The sequence below is a fragment of the Symsagittifera roscoffensis genome, chromosome 2 (assembly GCF_963678635.1).
Source record: "Symsagittifera roscoffensis chromosome 2, txSymRosc1.1, whole genome shotgun sequence".
Taxonomy (NCBI): Eukaryota; Metazoa; Xenacoelomorpha; order Acoela; family Convolutidae; genus Symsagittifera; species Symsagittifera roscoffensis.
In genome coordinates, this window is record NC_087063.1 from 30,165,905 (window position 1) to 30,172,757 (window position 6,853).

Here is a 6,853-nt window from a genome sequence, read left to right on the forward strand (position 1 = left end):
CCTCAACTATCTTAGTTTACATTCTCCCGATATCGTCTTTCTCACAGATACCTGGCTCAAACCTGAAATTACCAATCCTGAAATCTTTCCATTAAACTGTCCTTATTCTGTTATTGCTCAGGTTGATCGTTCTCGTGAAGACCACGGAGGGGTTCTCATCGCCCTTAAGAACAGCTTTGTAACAAACTACTCTATTCTTTCTTACAATGCAGACTATTACCTTGGTTTATCAATTTAATCCGGATATCGTAATCTTTCTTCTTGTTTACAACACCCCTGATACATCTCCATGATACAACTCCATGCCAAAGTCTCATTTAACTACCGACCTGTTCATAAAAAGACACCAGCCATCAAACAAAAACTAGATTTTGGCATTTTTGCGTACAAGAGAGCAAACTGGGAAGAAGTGAATGAATTCATTCGTCAACACCCCTTCCAACCATTTTGCTTGAGCAACGTTGAACTGATGCTCGATCATTGGTACGAGTGGTTATATGAAATACTGCAGGACCTGCTACCTATCACTACAAAAAACAGGTCTGAACTAGCTCCTTGGGTGGCAAGCGATTCCTCCAACCTTATCAAGAAATTAAATAAACACCAACTTAAAAATCAGCGAAAACCTACCCCATCGAACGACAGGCAAAATTGAAAATCTGCAAACTGAACTAACACTGTCCTTCAAAATGACCAGCATCTCCACAAAAAAATGCTTTTCGAGAATGGGAAATTTAGCGAAATACAACGATATCTGAAATCGATCCCTAAGTCTCGCATGATCCCTTCAGAGGTCTACCTTGATCAAAAAAATAGCCAATACAGACGCTCAAAAAGCTGAAATGTTTACCATGTATTTTCAATCAGTTTTCACACAAAACGCCAACGTTGGGAAAGCAGAACGACAAGATAACGTTCTTCTGAACAGTATCAATTTCACTATCGATGAAATAGAAGGTGCCCTGAACGAGCTGCACGTAAGAAAGGCAAATGGATCAGACATGATTGGTAAAACTCTTCTGAAAAACCTCTCAAAGTTACTACCAAAATCACTTCACTTACTGTTCAACTTGATTGCAAATAAAGCGATATTTCCAACAAAATGAAAGATCAGCGAAATCGCACCAATTTTCAAAGACGGGGATAAACAAGACGTATCAAATTACAGGCCGAACAGCCTGCTCTCAGCAGTGTCAAAACTGCTTGAGAAACTAATATTTGATAAACTGGCCCCAATTGTCTACCCAACCCTAACACCAGACCAATACGGTTTTAGACCTAAACGATCGACGATAACAAACCTAATAGAGTATCTACACGAGATTTTAGCTGCCTAGATTCGCCAAACTGCAACTACCTGAACACCTTCTACTTGGACTTTCAAAAGGCTTTTGACAAAGTCTCGCACGGAATCCTCATGGAGAAATTATCGAATTCTGGAATTGGAGGAAATTGTTTATCTCTGATACACAGCAACCTCTCGAACCGAAAGCAAACCGTGAGGCTGAATGACACAATTTCCGGAGAGCTGGAAGTCTTCAGCGGCGTTCCCCAGGGCTCTATACTCGGGCCGCTTCTCTTCCTAGTCTTCATAAATGATCTACCAACCTGTGTCATGTCCGCAACATTTGGTTATGCAGATGACTACAAAATTGTTGGAGACAACCCTTTTACTCTCAACATAGATGTTAGGAGACTTTGGAGGTGGTGCGAGGAAAACTGAAACTGTATGTCAATGAACCTGACGAAAAGTAGAGTCCTCTGTCTCAAAGGATCAGCTACGATTGCACTCCCCAGTTACAGCTTCGAAACCACTGAAGTAATGAAAGATCTGGGCATCCTGATAACCGACACGCTCTCGTGGACGCAACACTCAAAAAAGAGGGCTGAAAAAGCCTTAAACGCTTTCTTCGTACTCAAAAGGAATCTCTCAAAGGCGAATTTTACGACCAGAAAAAACGCATATATCTGTTACCTTGTGCCAATTCTGTGCTACGGTTCAGCTATCTGGAAAACATCAAAAACTGACTTAGGAATCAGAGAAAGTGTGCAGCGGAAAGCGATCTCATGCATTTTCATGACACACAATAGCCATATCTCCTATAAAGACAAACTCGTGAAATTTAACAACCTTACTTTTTCTCTATACCAAGAGCTTCATGTTGGACTGCTGTTTGCAAAAATACTAGCTGGAAAAATTGACATCGACTGGAGAAGCCATGTAAGCATCACTGACGTTGGAAACCGATGAGCTCAAATGACACGAAATTTCGTCTGCAAACAAATGCGTCTGAAGAAGTGCGAGTCAGATTTCTGGTTTCGGGCATGTCGTCCCGCTAATCTGTACAACGAATACTTCAAATATGACATAATGTTTGACCCAGAATGCAAAAACAGACTTCAAGGAATGTACACAAAGTTTTTCAAAACTCGCTACAACGAATCAGACACATGCACTTGGCGCATTTTATGCGAATGCAACAACTGTAGAGACCTGAAGAAAATTACACTTATAACTGAGAACTAAACTTTGAACAATGCAAGGACTGGGTTTCATGCGAACCCTTTGATCGTATTCCTAAATCCTTTGTTATTATTTTTGTTATGATTATTATTACTTTTTTTATCTGCTTACAGATTACCTATCAATTCTCTAGTTGAATCGTTTCGTTATTTTAACACTAAATTAGCATCTTTATTATGCTCGCACACAGTCATGGGTGACTTCAACTTGTCCGACATCTTCTGAACATCTTTTCTGGTCGTTCGGTTTACTCTAATTTGTTTCTTTCTACTATCGAGGAACTCGACTTAAACCCCTTCTTTATGAACCAACTCATCGATCCGGTAACACCCTGGACCTGATATTGCTATCCCAAAATGAACTATTAACAGTTTTTTATGACAATAAATTGTATTCAGACAACTTTTCCGTGTTTGCTTTCTCTACAATACCCAAATTAACACTGAGCACCACTTGGGCAAATTTTAAGCTCTCATTTTTTGAAAGCTTTATTCTCTTGTTCAGTTTTCAATGAAAACATCAGACCATGCTTTGTTAATCTTAATTAAACTCAAAACTCGAGTTTTGGCTCATTAAGTATCGAAGATTATGTGCGTCACTGGTATTCCAAAAGTATGGCAGTAGTAATCTTTGCGTGTTGTAAAAGTATCAAAAGGTTGCAACAACTTCCTTATTTTTATTTGTCCCACACAGTTCATCTTCTTAACAAACATCGAACAGCTTCAAGATTTAATAATAACAATCTACGTCTCTCTTCATGCAATGCGATAATGATCAATCAGTTGAACTCGATTAAACATGCTTATTTGAATCGTTATCTCTGAATTCGACTCGTGGCTGTTTTAAATATCTGCGCTCTTTTACTAAAAAACGACTACCCAATAAAATGCTTAGGAAAGACAAAAAATCTACCAATTCTTTGGACATAGCCAATCTTATGAAAGAATACTTTTGTTCTGTGTTCCTACAAAGATGTAATTCTGCTCTAGATGCACATGACAACCCTTTAATTCTGTTCAACATACTTCAACTAAGTGTTGTTCAAGTTGAAACGTCACACGCGTCAGCTTCAATTACATGTTTAACCAATGACAACCTTGCAACTTTTGTTCTTAGCAACTGCAGAAAAATTATCGCGCCACATGTCGTTCAGCTTTTTGTTTATGTCTTAAATACCCAAAATTGGCCTACCTTTCGAAAATGTGCTTATAACACCCATGTTAAAAACAATCAATCCAAAAAATGTTGAAAAATACCGCCCTATCGGCATCTTACCTAAATTACTGCCTACTCTGGAGAGAATTATTTTTATTTAATATCCTCGAGTGAGACCAAACATTTTTTCCGTTCAGCTTGGTTTCATGACGAAACGATTAACCATTACCCAACTTCTTGAATATCTTGACAAAATTTATCCAAATAAAGAGACGAATCTTGAACGTTTTTCAGTATATTTCGATTTTTGCAGTGCTTTTGATCAAGTACCTCATCATATTCTACTAAGCAAACTGGCTAAGTTTGGATTTGATTACACGTTTCTCCAGCTTTTCTCTTCGTATCTGAGTGATCGTACTCGAATTTCAAGGATTGAAAAAACATCTTCCTCGATAGGTTATGTTACTAGTGGAATGCCGCAGGGCAGCGTCTTAGGGCCACTATTGTTTGTTCTCTTCATTAATGACATGCCAATTGGTCTTTTAATTTCGGACTGTTATTTGTTCGCTGATGACAGTAAATTAAATTCCAGCGCAACGCATTTTGACATTCAGTGAGATATAGATCTTTTTAACAACTGGACTATCGAAAATGAAATGACGTTTAAAGCCGATAAATGCAAAGTTATTTGTTTTAATTCTAATGAGTCGGAAACATCGCTCGGTCTTAATGATATCTCCATTCCTTCGGTATCATCTGTCAAAGATCTCGGGGTCACAATTTCTCAAAACTTGAAATGGGACAACCATCATAAATTCGAGCTTATTGCGGTTAATAAATCTTTTCATTTTATCAAACGTTCTATTCCATACAGCGTCTCATTGTGGACCAAGTTTGCATAAGAAGTGTCCATCTCTTCGGCAGTCAAATCTGGTTTCCTTCCTTACTTTACCGGCGTAAACTTGAATTGTTTCAAAAAACGTCCAACATGGTTGATGGGTCTCAGTGACTACACTGAGCAATTGAAGGCGACCAATTACCTGCCAATTTATTTCTCCATTTCATCATACGACTTAGTTTTCCTCAATAGAGTGTTTAATGAAAAATTCGATTTCGACTTTTACAAGTTCATTAATATTACCTTCTCCGCCAAAGATCTTTGTAACACTGCCTACCCTAGACTGACAGCAACCAAGAAATGTCGTCTCTTCCTCACCGAGCAGTTCGTCTTCTATCGCGTGTGCCGATATGTAAACATACTATATTCAAATGATGTTGCAGATATTTTTGCATCTCCTGAAGCGTTCACTCAAAAAATATCTGCAAGCGAGGGTTAACTCATTTGATTTAAAGATCTCCTGTACTATGTTTTTGGCCTGTAATTGCATCAATTGCCGTGCTTTGTACACCATGATTTTATAATTGATACTTGATTACGTGACGAGTAATTTGTTGCTCGCCGTGTCACTATTTTAATGTTATACACCAAATAAATAGCCTTTCAACAATGTGTATGATGCCTTTAAATCTGTTAAAGGGAACTAATTCTTTCAGTAGTAGTAGTAGTAGTAGTAGTAGTAGTAGTAGTAGTAGTAGTAGTAGTAGTTATAATATGAATTTAAATAGACGAGCTCGAGCTAAAGTCTTTGCGCCTGGTGTGAGGGCTATTGGGAAGATCTGCTTTCCTTCATGATTGCCAAGAAAAGAGCTCTTCAACCGGATTCGAGAATCCGCAAGAGTCTTGGAAAGGCAGTAGACATTGATTTTAACAACTTTCAGCATCCTGGAATGTCCTGATTTGAATTTAATCAATATTTAATGAATTTTTCAGAATTTGAGACACTAGGAGTTAAGTGAAAGGGGCTGGTCCATCTCTGATTGATATATTGATTTGCAACAAAAGCAAAAAAAAATGATAATTAAGTAGTAGCCCTGTTTTTAGGAGTGACCTCGTGGTCTGGGGATACTGAGACCCAGCCAAGATCTCACTACTTCTGCATGCAACTAACTTAATTTGCGCGGTTTGGCCGTAAAATGACTTTGTCGAACCGGTGTTAGTGAACCACACATTGAACTTGCTTTGGTAGAGACGGTTAAAAGCATGTGAAGCTGTGTTTAGAAGCTAGCCAAACGTTTTTAGAACCTAGCTTTATTTTCCATCGGTATGTTCTTCCGGGCGAACATTACATGAAGAAGTAGCAAGAAAAGACCTTCGCAGAGCCAGCGAGGGCACAGGCCAAGCGGGTAGCTACGGATAGACCTTAAAAGGACGACAAGCCAGAACCACAGTGACGTTAATTGCATTTTGGAGTTTGCGTTGTTAGCGCCTTGTGAGCTTTTGTTTCGCGTGGCCAGCAGTGCAATGAACATAATGCATTTACCACCGACAATCCTGAGATTCATTTTCAGAAAATTTTTATGGAAAACTGTATTGAATTCTACAAAGTAGTTGAATAAATTTAACAAAAACCAATATCGCCTTCAATTTCTAGGAAAATGCCTATATACCGATATAATACCTAATTTCTTGCGACTTAAGGTACCTGACAATGGGGTGTTTTCGGACCTAGTGGCTCACAGCTTTCACTTTAAACATCTTAGGACAGATTTGGGTAGGGCAAAATAGGATAGCGGTAGGGCAGCGGAAGACTTGTGCAAGGTAAGGGACAAAGTTAGAAGAACAATTGATAAGAAATTATGGCCATCGGTAATTAAGTATGTTCTACGTCAAGCGCCACTCTAAAAAATCGAGAGGTTAGCTGAGAGACAAGACAAACCTCTCGGAAAGATACACAGAAAAACGTTAAAGGTACCAGATGAAAAAAATTTGCCGGGATGGGTGGACGAGTTATTGCCTGTGGGGCCTAAACATCCAACCCGAGACAAATTCAATGAAGTTCATTTTCCAGCAGACTTAATTTTTTTTGTCGGAACTGAAGAAGCATGGCGTACTTGGCGAGACGACTTCACTGGATATGCCAGACTCCATGGGATATGGGAATTGAAACAGCGAGAAAATATCTCCAAAACAACGAACTAATGACGGTACCTTTTGATAACGGTGTTGGGGTTTGCGGATTGAAAAAACACACTTATGAAAAAACTATATTAATTGCTAGAATCAGATCAGTTTGAGAGACACGATGATTTGAATGATTCAGTTGATCAAAAAAT